The sequence below is a fragment of the Phytophthora infestans genome, genomic scaffold, assembly GCF_000142945.1.
Source record: "Phytophthora infestans T30-4 supercont1.17 genomic scaffold, whole genome shotgun sequence".
Classification (NCBI taxonomy): domain Eukaryota; phylum Oomycota; class Peronosporomycetes; order Peronosporales; family Peronosporaceae; genus Phytophthora; species Phytophthora infestans.
In genome coordinates, this window is record NW_003303742.1 from 261,761 (window position 1) to 276,774 (window position 15,014).

Below are 15,014 nucleotides of genomic sequence, written 5' to 3' on the forward strand. Positions count from 1 at the left end.
GTCGGTCATTCAGGCCTTCTGGTGGACCCACATATACAAGTGGGTCGACCGATACGTGAAGTTATGCGAAACATGTCAGTGGGCTAAACCCTCAGGGCACACTTCGGCTCCGCTACAGAGCCTGCCCGCTCCAGCTGACTGTTGGAAGTCGATGAGTCTTGACTTCATCTTTAGGTTTCCCGCCGACGGACACGGCAACACTGGTTTTTGGTGTTCGTGTGTCGGCTGAGCAAGATGTACCATCTTGCTCCGGTACCCACACTGTCACAGGCAAACAGACCGCAAGATTGTTCGTCGAATACGTGTTCCGCTATCACGAGCTCCCGGAGACGATTGTCTCGGACCGAGACCCGCGGCTCACATCTGCGTTCTGGAACACGATGTTTCCTTTACTCGAAGATCGTCTGCAGATGTCCATTGCGGACTACCCGAAGACAGACGGCCAGACAGAGCGCGTCAATCGAGTGCTCGAGGGCACTCTGCGCAGTGTGTGCGCTCAACAATGCGGTGCACGTGTCGACGGGGCTCACGCCGTTCTACTTGAATGGCTTCTGTCACCCCAGAGTGCCTCTCACTCTTCGAGGAGACGCTGCATCCTCCATTCTTAGTGGGGTAAGGATCGAAAACCTCTTTCCACCTAGGTCTCATATGTGAGACCTGTTTCGCTGCGGAAGCAAGTGGAATCCTTTGTGGATATCAAGCTGAGCGTGGTCAGCAGGGTCCGCGATGCCATGGCAGCGGCCCAGGATAGACAAAAGGAGTACAAACAAGAAAAAGGAAACCTAAGTGTGTTTTAGGTGGGTGAATTAGTGTTATTAGACACGAGGAGCCTACCACTAAACACTGTAAGCTCTGTCGGCAGCAACAAGCGGAAACACCGCTTCATTGAACCGTTCGCAGTCCTGGCCAGGCATTGTGCGTCGTACTCCATCGACCTGCCTAAGTCAATGACGATGCACCCGACGTTCTACGCTGGACGTCTTAAGCGGTACCATGATCCGCAGAGGGCTGCTGACTCGCAGACCCACCTTGGCCCAACTCTTTGAAGCGAGGACCAGCCACAGACGTCGACGAGGGTGTCGAAGCAGGCACCCAAGCCTCGGGCTGAACAGCAAGGCTGCGGTCGAGACTGTAAGCCGGAGCTGGCCCGTACGAACGGACCCCAGAGCCATACGCAGAGTACGTCGGGTACACACCATACACGTACGGCGGAGAGTGCACCGAATGCGGCTCCGGACGTGGCAGCAGAGCCTCAACACGTTGGATCATGCGGAAGGTCTCGTCAACATCGGACGAAGAGGCCCGGCGGTCTACCCTCAGATGCAGGCTTGAGACCTCCCGCTCCAACTGGTCCAGGCGGCCTGCAAGACGAGCGAGCACGCCCTGATTTCCCGACCTGGGCTGCAGCATCATCGCCAGTACCAAGGCCAAGTGCAATATCCAGCACGAGGACGCGTTGACAGAGACGGTTAACCTCAGGACCCTGCGTCAAATCCGCAGGAGAAGCACTCGGACGAGAGTAGCGCTCCGGAACTGCCGAGTACTCGTACTCGTACGAAGGCACATCCGCCCCTGCTTGACCGGAACGGAGAAGTCCACTACCACGTGGAGCCGATTCTCCAGAAGCAGCTGCGTCGCGGTAAGCGACAGCTCCTCGTGGAGTGAAGGGGTTTTGCCCTCTTCGAGAACTCATGGGATCCAATTAAGCGGCTCCTGATAGACTGCCCAAAGCCTGTCGCAATATGGGAACAGAGGTGGCGGCAGCTTCGTAAGTAGCCCGGGGCTTCTTGCCCGAACGGGGTACGGACGTTGATGACACTCCGTACCCGCGCTCATCGCGATCGCTAGAAGCCGCGCGCTTCAGAATGTCCCTTGGCAGCATGCGCTCGCCGACCAAGTGTGTAACGGGGTTACATGGTGTGGAGCACACAGGGGTACGAAGTACCCGGAGAGTTAACAAACTCTCAGTACATAAGTTGGAGAGTTAACAAGGTCTCTCAGTACGTTGGCTGAAAGCCACACGTTATGCATTTGATTAGGTTTAACTATGCTAGATAGTTAAAGAGATACATTTACCCCTAGGCGGCTTGGCCGCAATAATAGTAAATAAAACACTTCTGGTTTTGAAGCATAAAAGTTAAGGTGTTAACTTTGAGCCCTGGTCTTGGGCTGTAAGTGTCCTTTGGATAAGGAACTTAGTATTAGTGACTCTTTGAGTCGAACGTCTTCCTCTGACGCTAAAGCTACGGCAGCCCCGCTGCACTTGGTAGCACTTGTAGTCAATCCCGCTCCTGAGTCGGTTGACTATATCCTCTGCGAGGATGGAACACCCCGTGTTTGCGAATTTGCCCCCGGCGCAGCAGGACGCGCTTACTAAGCTTATGTCCTTGCTTGGCCCGGAGGGCGTGGCTCATCTTGCATCGCAAGGTCCAGAGGCGGTCACTGCCAGGCTGGAATCGTTCTCCCGCTACGAGAACGCGCTCTTGGAGCATGTCCAAGAGAAGATGAGCGCCGCAACGGCGGCGGCGTCGATGACGCGTGAAGAGTCTATGAGACTGAAACCGCTCATGGTGAGCGTAAAAACCTTCGAGGGGAAGGATGGAGAGAATCTCCTTCTCTGGACCCGTGAGGCCGAGATGGCCATGGGATCGGCCCTGCTCCAGTCTGAGCATCAGCGCGTGGCGCTGGCTATCTCCAGGCTTGGAGGTCGCGCTCGCGAATGGGCACTAACGTGCGGCACGTCTGTTGACGCTGCATTTCCCACTTGGGATCAGCTGAAGCAACAGCTTTCGCGCGTGTTCGCGCCGCCTAATCAGGCGTACCGTGTCCGGTCAAAGTTTCTTGCTACCCGCCAGGGTAAGAAGGATTTATTGGACTATGTCCAAGAGTTGAGAACTCTTATCGCCGGAATGGCGGCGGACCCTCTTCCGGAACTGGTCAGCGTGACCGTGTTCATGGAGGGACTTCGTGTGAGCGCAGCTCGAACGGAAGTGTTCCGTGTACACCCTAACTCTTTTGAAGAGGCGGTGGATGTGGCATTGAATGCCGAGCACAACTTCAGGTCGGCGCGACCTGGTTGAAGCGCTGGTAGCGCAAGCTCTTCGAGCGGTCCAGAGCCGATGGACCTCAGCTATGCTGAAGACGGAGAAGCGGAGCTTCTTGCTGCGGAGCAGCGCGCCGGCATCCGCCGATGCTTTGTGTGCAATAGCACTAAGCACTTGAGGGCCTATTGCCCTCTGCGCAAGAAGCGCGAGGCTCCGGCGAGCCAACCCTCCGGGTCATCGCCGGGAAACGGCAACTCCCAGTAGGCGCGGGGCGGCCTACTGGGGAAGAACTGAGTTCTGTTGTGCCTCGAAGAGGTAGAGGACAACGGGGCTCAGCCCCGAAGAGAGCTGATCTCTCTTACGAGAAGAGTGTGTGCAAGCCGGGCTTGCTGGTCGTTCAAGCGAACGTGAAGGGCTTTGCAAAGCCATGGAGAGTCTTGATTGACTCGGGAGCCTCGGGCAACTACGCCCGCCGCTCCACCCTGGAAGGGAGTCAGCTGTATGCTGAGGCACTGGAAGTGCCAACGAGAGATACGATCTCTGTCCGTCTCGCGACGGGGACACTGGTAACTGTGTCGAAGGTCTCTGTCGACCTTGGAGTGAAGTTTGAGAACTTCGATAGCGTGGAGCGCTGTTTGGTCTTAGACCTGGATGCGAGGTATGACCTCATCCTTGGCATGGCATGGCTGGAACGTCATGAGCCATGGATCGACTGGAAGTCGAAAACGCTGGGTGCGTCGCACCCTGCTCCTAGTGGAGCTTTGGTGAGTCATGAACCCACCTCTGCTAGGAAGCAGAAGCGCTTTTGGCGCGAGCACGAGGCCGAGGCGGCCGTAGTGCTGGACATTGGTATGTCCGAAATTGTTAGCAACGAGGTTGCTGTTTGCCCTGAGGGCGTACGTGGTGCGGCACGTTATCCGCGGAGCGGTGCAGGTCAGGTCAATGACCAACTGCTGGGTCCTGGTGAGGACGAGCGCGGAGTGGCGCGTAATCCACTGAGTGGTATGAATCTGGTCGATGACCTACCGCTGCGTGACCCGAGGGTCGCGGTCGACTGCGAGTCGAGGCATCATGGGCGTGGCCCAGGAGATGCAGGTGAAGTGACACCTAGTTCACTGTGTGAAGGTCAAGAACCTCTTGGCTTTCAGCCGAGTGTCTTGCGAGACACTGTATCCTCTTCGAGGAGTGATGGTGCTGCTGCACCCGGTGGTGGTGACGGAGATGTCGCCACACCGCCCTCATCCGGCCGGGCTCGGTCGCGGAGGGAGAGGAGAAGAAGACGCAGGGCGTCTGTGACGTCTTTGACGTCGGACGATGTGTCCAACGTGACGAGCGGTGATGCTCCACGTGATTGCTGTGAGCAGCTGTATACACTCGTGAACGGAGTGACGGGGGAGGTAGAAGGCGATATCAGCCTTGATACTCTGCCCGCTGCAGATGCTCTGCTAGAGCTGGACGAGATGTCCATTGCCGAGTTCGGCGAAGCCTTAAAGGCAGGCGAGCTAGCCGAGGTGGTCTTGCTGGGACCTGAGGAGGAGTTGAACTCCTCATCCGTCGTGGACGATGCGGTCCTAGAGGACACCAAGAAGGCGCTGAGCGCAAGAAGTGGATCGGCGATCCTCAAAGATCCTTCGGATCCCTTCTACCCGGTGGTGAAGGAGTATGGAGACGTTGTCTTAAAAGACCCACCGACGGGCCTGCCTCCGGATCGAGGCGTGTGTCATGAGATTGACCTGGTTCCTGGAACCAAATACTGCGTAACAAGGCAATGGCCTTTGCCGAGAGAGCAGTGTGACGTCATTGACGCATTCTTCCGTGCGAAGCACGAGGCAGGGATGGTGCGTGAGAGTAAGTCTCCGCACTCGACACCCACGTTCTGTGTCAGAAAGCCGAACGGCAAGTGGCGCATTGTTCATGCTTTTAACAAGCTAAATGCGGCCACTATCCCGGCGCAAACGCCGATTCCTCGCAAGGATGTTCTGCAGAACAACATGGTAGGCTGTACAGCGCGCTCGACTTGGTCGATGGCTACTACCAATTGCTCATGAGAGCGAGCGACATTCCGCTGACAGCGGTGAGTACTCCGAGCGGTATGCTCTGGGAGTGGCTGGTGATGCCCCAGGGGCTGTCGAACGCACCAGCAACGTTCAATCGTCTTGTCACGCAGCTGTTTAGGCCCCACCGGGCGTACGCTCAAACGTACTTTGACGATATATTCGTCCATAGTCGTGCCGAGCACGGAAAGTCAGACGTGGATAACCACATTGACCACTTGCGAGCGGTGCTCGAGTACATGCGCACTAATAAGTTGTATGCCAACTTGGACAAGTGCGTCTTTGGCGCGGAGGAGATACCTTTCCTCGGGTGCTTCATTGGGAAGCGTGGCTTACGGGCAGATTCTGCCAAAGTCAAGGCCATCGTGGACTGGCCGGTTCCCAAGAACCAAAAAGACTTACGCAAGTGGCTAGGCTTAGCCAATTACTTGCACAAGTACAGTGCGAACTACGCGGGGATGGCTCGGCCATTATCAGATCTCCTTAAGAAGGACGCACCATGGTGCTGGAACGTCGAGCACGACGGAGCCTTTGAGGCTGTGAAGAAGAGCCTTCTCCAGGCTCCGATCCTTGCGCTACCGGACCCGGATAGTCCGTTTAGCGTCGTCTGTGACGCCTCCGATTTTGCAATCGGTTGTGCTTTACTACAAGCAGACGCCGAAGGGCGTGAACGCGTGATCGCGTTTGAGTCTCGCCAGCTCAAAGCTGCAGAGAAGAACTATCCAGTTCATGACAAAGAGCTACTTGCAATGAAGTATGCTCTAGTCAAATTCAGGGTACACCTGCTAGGCTCTAAGCCTTTTGTGATTTTTACTGATCATGCGTCGTTACGCACTGCGACACAGTCGCCTCATCTCTCTCAGAGAATGGCAAGATGGCTTTCCTTCTTTGCCGAGTATAGCTTCGAGGTGAAGTACAAGCCGGGGCGGCTTAATGTAGTGGCCGATGCGCTCTCGCGCAGGCCGGACTACGAGTTAGCTCATGTCACGACAGTGATGTCGTCAGTGCCTGACTTGATACGCGGAGCGTATGCACAAGACGACATGTGCGTAGCGCTGCTACGGGCTCTTGGGAGCGAAGAGTTTAAAGACTCTGACAAGGAATTGTCTGGGCGCTTACGCGCGAGGCTGCATCGATACTCGCTCGATGGCGGCCTGCTGTACTACAGCACCGACTCTGAGGATAATCCTCGTGTAGTCGTTCCTCATGATGAGGATCTAAAGTATCGAATCCTCTATGAGGTTCATGATACGCCCGTGGGCGGGCACTTAGGTCGGGAGAAGACCTACGGCTCGGTGAGCTCGATGTACTGGTGGCCCAAGATGTATAAGTGGGTCGGCACCTATGTACGCACGTGTGAGACGTGTCAACGGACAAAGTCCGCGCCGAGCACGGCAGCGCCATTGGCGAGTTTGCCTGTCCCCAAGGGATGTTGGCAGTCCATGAGTATGGACTTTGTGTTTGGCCTTCCCAAGGACAAGGCAGGAAACACGGGTATTGTGGTCTTTGTAGACCGATTGAGCAAGATGGCTCATTTAGCGGCGGTTCCGGACACCATAGATGGTGAAGGTACAGCTTTGCTGTTTTTAGACCGAGTCTTTCGCCAACATGGCTTGCCTGAGGCAATTGTCTCGGATCGAGACCCGCGCTTCACCGCGAAGTTCTGGACGTCCCTCTTCAGAGTGCTTGGCACTCGGTTGGACATGTCCACAGCGGACCATCCGCAGACCGATGGTCAAACCGAACGCGTGAATCGCGTTGTGGAGGATATCCTCCGAAGCGTATGCGCTGAGGCGCCAAAACGCTGGAGCCAGATGCTCCCACTCGTTGAGTTCGCATTAAATAATGCAGTGCACGCCTCGACAGGCTACACTCCGTTCTATGTGAACGGCTTGGTTAACCCTCGCGTCCCACTGACGCCGCCACGCAGTGGCTCAGGGCTTGATGGGGGAGGGATAGCCGAGCGGCTAGCTGATGTCAGCCCTGTTGCGGTTCGCAAGCAAGTCAATGACTTTGTCTCTTTGAGACTAAGCGTAATGCGTCAAGTACGCGACGCTATGGCTGAAAGCCAAGATATGCAAAAAGAACATGCAGATGCCAAAGGCAGACGCAATGAAGAAAGGTTTGAGGTCGGGGACCAAGTTTTATTAAATGCAAAAAACCTACCTACTCATGCAGTGTCTGCAGTCTTTAAGACAAAATTGAGACCACGGTTCATAGGACCGTTCAAGGTCGTGGCCAAGAAGGGCCTAGCGTATACGCTTAACCTTCCGAAGAAGATGCGCACGCATCCAGTCTTCTACGTTGGCTTACTCAAGCCGTATCAGGACCCTGCTCAGGTGAGCGCGGAGGCGTTGGCGCCAACGGTGGCTGGGCCACGACAGGCTGCGCAACAGCGGGAGGCCGAACCACGGCAGGCTGAGCGACAGCAGGTGGCGGGGCCACAAGACGCAACAGCAAGTCGATCTGACCTTGCAGCTGAGCGACTTGACGCTCAAGGTCCACGACTCGGTTCTGAACCGACTGTGGTTGTTCAAACCAGTCCACGCGGTGGTTCGTCTCATCGAGACCATCTGCAAGGCGACTCAGAGAGTCAGTCGTATCATGGAGATACTGGTTCAGGGAACCCACACGTTGCTCCGCTTATCCTGCTCGTACCGAAGGGGTGGTGACCGTTCGCCTTCCTGGACCCGGGCGTTCGTATGGACGCAGACCGCCGTTCCCGCCAAGTGCTGACTCTCCCCCGCGAGGACCCCGGTGAGGCAAGGCCTTCTTCCTGCTCTGCTCGATGAGCATGGTGAGCTCCACTTTCACGTGGAACGCCTTGTGGCGTGGGCGTAGACGCCAGGGTCGTACCCCAGTACTTAGTGAAGTGGAGGGGTTACCCTCACTCACAGAACTCATGGGAGTTTGAGGTTATCCTCCGGCAAGATTGCCCTGACGTCGTTGACGCTTACGACCGGGCACATCATGTGCCGAAGCGCCACCATGGCGTGCGACAGCGTCGCCAGGCGCTGGGCGCCTCCCACTAGAGTGGGGAGCGATGAGGTCAGTAGTTGAGCTCAGGCTCTGACCAGTGGCTGCAGCAGCCAGCTCGTACGTATGAGCGGTGCTCGCAGCGGGAGCAGGAGGTGGAGAGACCTCGTAGTGTTAGGGACATGGTCCCGAAGGAAGCAGGTGCTTCGTGTTGTGCTGAACAAGGTTCAGGCACAAGCGTCTCGATAGACGCATAGTTGTTTTGAAACAACTTGCTCGATGAGCATGATTTAAATGTAAATGCGCTGTAACAGCGAAAGTGGTGTCCCGCACGGGGATCGAACCACTGGCCTTTGGCTTGACAGGCCGGAGCTCTACCATTGAGCTATAAGGGCGATGCCCGTACGTCAGTCCGAGAACGGACTACTCATGGTATGAGAGGGCTGCGCCCGGGTGGATTTGAACCACCGACCTGTGGCTTTCAAAGCCAGCGCTCGACCACTGAGCTGAAAGGGCGTTGCCCTTAAGCTTGTCCATTCAAGGACAACAGTTCATGGAACGAGAGGGCTGTGCTCTGGTGGGCTCGAACCACCGACCTGTGGCTCTCAAAGCCAACGCTCAACCATTGAGCTAAAAGGGTGTTGCCCTTAAGCTTGTCCAAGCGTGAACAATCGTTCATGGAACGAGAGGGCTGTGCCCTAGTGGGTTTGAACCACGGACCTATCGCTTGTGAAGCGAGTGTTCAACCGCTGAGCTGTTGTCGACGACTCGAATGAGTCAAGAGCATTGCTCTAAGCGGTTTGCAGCTCTTGGAGTAGGCGCGGAGCGCGAGCGTAGGTCTGAGACCGCTTGAGAGCAAGATGCGCGCTGCGCTTGGAGCATTGGGCCGTGGGCCGACGACGAGAAGTTGGGCATCAACGATGCGTAGGCGTTTGTGAGCTCACGGAGCTGTACAACGCTGGTGTGAGGTGTAGTAACCTCCGCCGTCTTAACAAGACGTGACCTCGCTGAGGAGAGTTTCGAGAACGGAATGTTCTCATCTTAGTGGGGGAGAGTGTAACGGGGTTACATGGTGTGGAGCACACAGGGGTACGAAGTACCCGGAGAGTTAACAAACTCTCAGTACATAAGTTGGAGAGTTAACAAGGTCTCTCAGTACGTTGGCTGAAAGCCACACGTTATGCATTTGATTAGGTTTAACTATGCTAGATAGTTAAAGAGATACATTTACCCCTAGGCGGCTTGGCCGCAATAATAGTAAATAAAACACTTCTGGTTTTGAAGCATAAAAGTTAAGGTGTTAACTTTGAGCCCTGGTCTTGGGCTGTAAGTGTCCTTTGGATAAGGAGCTTAGTATTAGTGACTCTTTGAGTCGAACGTCTTCCTCTGACGCTAAAGCTACGGCAGCCCCGCTGCAAAGTGGGCGAAGCGGACACGAAGATCACGCTGGTCTAGGATGCGGAACAGTAGCTGATCTTCGTGGAGTCCCCGTAACTCCAAGGGTGAGTACTAGAGAGACTCAGCCACGCCCAGAACATGTCCTCACACGAGTTCCAGTTGGGACTGTTCTCAGGAAGACCCAGGGTAAGCCCCAGAAAGGGTAGAGACCACCCCGGTTCTCGGGCTTCTTACGACAAGTCGTGAAGTCCTTTAGAGGGATTCAGTGCGGCGCGAGAAGCACGCACCGGGCCGCCTCCAAGTTGTGGCAGACAACTGCTCCTTCTGGACCAGGGCACGTTCGTAAACGCTATTAGAAGTGTGGCCACCGACAAGGCCACGAGGAGCGACGAGGATCACCAGAAAGAGGTCAGCCCCAGAGCTCTCCTTGGGAGGCCAATAACCTCTTGAGTTGATGGCATCTCCCTGGCTGACGGGTGCCACCACCGGACCCCCACGCATGTGCTGGGCAGCGAAGTCTTCCTGCTGCTGGTCGAGGTCGTTCGTGATCTTCCAGGGCTCATGGATAGCACCGTCCTTCTTCTCCTCCTCCTCCTCTTCATCCGAGGAACCTAAGAGGTTTTGATAGGAGTACCCAGTTTTTCCTTCTCCTCGCGGAGTGGGGGCCTCAAAGCCGTGCGCTTCTTAGAGGGCTTGGCGTCTTCGGCTTTGGCGGCCTTACCACGCGCAAGGCCCTCGGCGAGCGAGTGATGTTTGGGAGATTTCTCCTCCTCGTCGTCGCCAGCTTTAGGAGAGCCCTTGGCCTTGACTGCAGGACTCTCAAAGCGCACAGACGTCCTGGGACTGTGATCACCGTGATCACTAGCGAGCGAGTGTACGCTGTCGTCGTCGTGCTCGCTGGGCACTGGAGTGCGTCCTCCCACGGAGCCCACAGGAGCATCGTGAGTGCCCCCGGACTCGGCCTCGTCCTCACTGCCCGAATCGAGCTTACGTTCAGCGAACCGTGGGTTCAGCCGGCTGTCTGGAGAGACCGAAGGTGACGGACTGCGGCGCTTGCTTGCACGCTTGCTCACAGCTGCGTCACCAGATGAGCCGATCACCTCCGAGGCCACCTTAGTAGCCTCATGAAATGCAGAACTTTTGCCGCAAGGCTTAGTGCTTTTGGCTTGCGCCTTTGCGGCAGCAGCCTTGGAGCGTGTTTTCACACCATTCTTCGCAGTGTCACGGGGCATGCTAAAGGTCGAAGCGGAGACCGGGGAGTAGAGCGCTCAAAAGCTGCTCAAGGCTCTAACTGTAAAGTAAGCCTCCGCCGCGTTCGCGCAGCCAAGTCGATGTATTTTGACTCTGAGAATGAGAGTTTATGACGTACACTTCCTCATTCCGATTGGTCAGTATACCAAGCCTAAGTGGGGGAGGATGCTACGGGGTACGTGACCCCAAGTGTACCCTAGCTACATGAAGTGCGACACGTCACACTTTGGAATATCTGGTACATGGTACCAGGGTCGTCCGAGGCCAACCGTTGGCTAATGACATAGCTTTACCAAAGGTGACTTATAGTTTGTATTTTTAACTCAATTTTAGCCTACCTATAAATTTGTACAGCTTACAACTTACCTTAAATGGGTCAACTACTGTTCACTGAGAGTTTGCATACTCTAGGAAGCCACCTTCCTGTAGCGCAAGGTGCTGTGTCATTCCGTCACAGGCGCTCTTATTTATTAATAGATCCTACAGGACAGGCTGATAAACACAACCTTTGCCTGCATCAAAGCAAAGAGGAGGTAGGGTGGTATCTAAGCTAAATTGGTGTACTCGCAGTCGCAAAAGATGACGATCCGCATGCACTCGGCGGGATGAGAGACACAATAGACCTTTTCTCGAGCTGACTTAAAAATTGGCATAACTAGGATATCCCAACAGGACCTATGATAGACCCGCTAAAAATCTTGTCAGATGGCTAATTACATGACCTCCAAGGAAAACCCATGTTCAACCTGCTGAGGTTTATCTACTTCGGAAGTGCAGCGGGGCTGCCGTAGCTTTAGCGACAGAGGAAGACGTTCGACTTAAAGAGTCCCTAAAAATAAGTTCCTTTGTACAAAGGACCTTACAGCCCACGACCAGGGCTCAAAGTAAATACCTTGACTTTTATGCTTCAAAACCAGAAGTGTTTTTATCTACTGTTATTGCGGCCAAGCCGCCTAGGGGTAAATGTATATGTTTAACTATTCAGCATAGTTAAACCTAATCAAATGCATAACGTGTGGCTTTCAGCCAACGTACTGAGAGACCTTGTTAGCTCTCCAACTTATGTACTGAGAGTTTGTTAGCTCTCCGGGTACTCCGGTCCCCTGTGTGTTCCACACCATGTAGCCCCGTTACACAGCGTGTCATTCGTGAAATAAAGTAGTCACCATAGTAACACCCGGTGGGTCTCTAGAGGAGGGAGGTGATGTCATTCGGAAGCTGCACAATCCGAGCAACCACTTGCGGTCGGCAAAGCAACGCAACGCGTTGAAAAAAAATCCAAGAAGCTCTCTCTTACCCCGAGCTAGACCCCATGGTCGACAGCGAAGTTAGAGTAGCGTACACGTGCAAGCTCGTAAGAGGGTCGATGGTGAACTATGCGGCATTTGAGCCTTATTTCCAGTCTACGAAAGAGTCTACTATCGTGTGGTCGGCTCTGTCCACAGACGAATGGGTACTGGCGACCGAGACGGAGGTGGTGACACACTTTATCGCCAACTTGGCGCTGGTTGAGATTCACAGCGAGAATTGGGTATCTTCATACATGGTAGTATTCCGGCGACTGCCGAGAAAAAAACTGAAATTCTTCAAATTCGACGCGATGGTCATCGGGGTCCCCCGAGCGAAGGATAAAACGAGGCGAGCCATCGCCGAATGACAAGAACGCTGGAACAGATCTCAGAAGCTGGGAAAACGTGCATTCAAAGAACGCTTCTACAAGTGCAATCACGTTTTCTCAAAGTGACGAGGAAGGCTAGTGTGTATATTGCTTTATCCTCGTACTAAGTCCAGCGCCAAGAAAACTGCAGCTGCTGGCAACGCCCCCCGCAAAGAGGAGAAAGCCATTTATAAAAATGGTATAGACTTCCTTCGCGAGGGGCACCGCAAAGTGTTCGCACAGATGGCGAAGCTGGGCAAGATGTCGCTGTCGCAGCCTTCATCACAGAGCAGTCTTCTCAGCCAGGACTTGAACCTACCTCTTTCCTCTCCCTCGTCGACAGGCTGGGACGTTGAAGACGAGCTGCTGCTTGGGGCTTCTATTCGAACAAGTAAGACCAGGAAAGAGGTGAAGGAGTCGGAACTACACGCGAGAGCGGACAGTATCATGAAGGAGTGGCTCGATATGAAGCCCGAGTGGCTCGAGACCGCTCAGCGTCAAAATCTAGAGACGAAGAAGGAGGATCCCTCCTTGGCAATGACTACGGACAGTCGGAACGGTATGTGCTGGTCGCTGCTGGGGTTGTACCGACACGTATATGTGTTACAGTGGTTTCGCGATGAAGGCGAGAGCCACTATCCTTCAATGGCGCTGCTAGCGCGTATTCATCTCGGCAAGATATCATCTTCGGCGTTTCAAGAGCCAATGTTTTTTACAGGGGGATAAGCTTGGGGCCGCTTCGTACCAGAACAGATAGAGGTGATCGGAGAAGATGCTACTGCGCCGGCACAACCGGGACGAGATTGTAAAGATGAAGAAAGACGTCGCGTGACGCTACAAGGGTGGCAGACTTGTACTTTGACTATTACTACTAATAGTAAATCTATTAATACCCTGTTGTTTTTTCGGTACTGCTATTAGTACTACTGAAAAATGTGGTCCAGATTACCGGCAATTGTGCTACAGTACGGTATCACCTTTTTTTCGGTACTACAAACCTCTGGCCTCTCAGAAACCCAGAATTTCTAAATAGTATTAATACTTGCTTGGATGTCGAGCCATCAATGAGGATATTTCTTTTTGCTATCGCATTATCTGTCTGCTTCCAGTGAGCGAGTTGTATGATGGTCCAACAGTGAGTATACCGATAGTGGGCCCTTGTAAAAGATGGCACAGGGCAAGCTCCGAGAGTTTGAGATCCCAGCACCGCAGCATTCAAAATGCAGTGCCGCGTTCACACCTAACTCGATCACTCCTTACAAACACTTAACAGCATTCAAAATGCAGTGCCGCGTTCACACCTAACTCGATCACTCCTTACAAACACTAGGCCGTGTTCGATTTAAGCTAAAACCAGCTGTAATTGGTATTAAAGAGCTGGAATGTCTCAACCAGCTTTATTCCGCTAAGAAACACAAAAAATGACATCCAGCAGGACGACTGGTTTCAAAATTTAGCTCTGGGTTGAATTTTGAATCGTCCTGCTTTGCGCCTTCAAATCCAGCCTTTTTCTGATGGAACACGATCACTTATTTTATCTTTATTTTACTTAACAAAACGACTGTTCTACAGCTCTAGCTTATTTTCGAACAAGCTGGATTTGCCCCTGCAAACCGAACACGGCCTTAAAAACCTCGAGTCCAGTCTGATGCTCGTTCACAGCCAGCAATCACATAAGCGCCCACCCTGCTGATGGACTCCATGACTGCGAGGAAATCATCTGGGTCGTTGTAGCTCCTCTTCACGAGGGACGTGCGTTAACGGAGACTCTGGCGCCATTGCATTCGATGCACTGCCCGTGGGGACCCAGCCATACTGCCAGTAGTGCACTGCAGAGCCTACACCGTCGTCATGAACGCTGGATGCTGCACGGATCGTTCTAGCAAACCATTTCGCCAGCCGACTTGAGCTCGCTTGATATTGCGAGGTGCACTTTGCGGCCGGGCTCAACACGCTGCGCTCGTAGAGGTCCGACGTTGGTCGAGTAAATCCGCTGTTTTCCAGAAACTAGTCGAGTCCTCCCCCCATCTTTGTTGCTGGAGGTCGTAGCGTCGTTTGATCAAAAGAGGACTTGGCAATACGTGCACGGTGACCAAAACATTAAATGTTTATGTAAAGGCGACAAGGCTTGTTTTATTTTTTGCTGGTATTATACTGTAAGAATTCGTAAGGTGAACCTTGCCCAGCATCGAGATCGTTGATCTAAGAAACTTGCTGGGCAAGATCGGAGCTCGATAATAAAAATGGCTTGTGCCTTCGACTCGAGTGAGTGAGGCAGGGCCGCTCCGGTGGTCTGACCGCGTTAGGCTGTCCATCCTTTTGGTGTACCGGTATCGTGCAGACACAAGCATCAACTGTTGATTCAACACGGCGACCCAAAGATGTTGTCCACGCTTGAAGAGATAACAAGAAGATGGTATGCTTTGCGCACAGCGCACTATTAATAAAATAGTGACTATTAAATAATGGCGCTCTGCAGGTATTAATAGAGTAAGTGAGGCTCGTGCGACAATGACTCGACATCAAGGTGCTCGTGCAGTGAAATCTCTGTGGCCCACAACGCAGCACACGGCAAATACGGTATGACGTTAAACCTTCAAAGGACAGCAGCCCTTATGGCTGCAAACTGGCTGG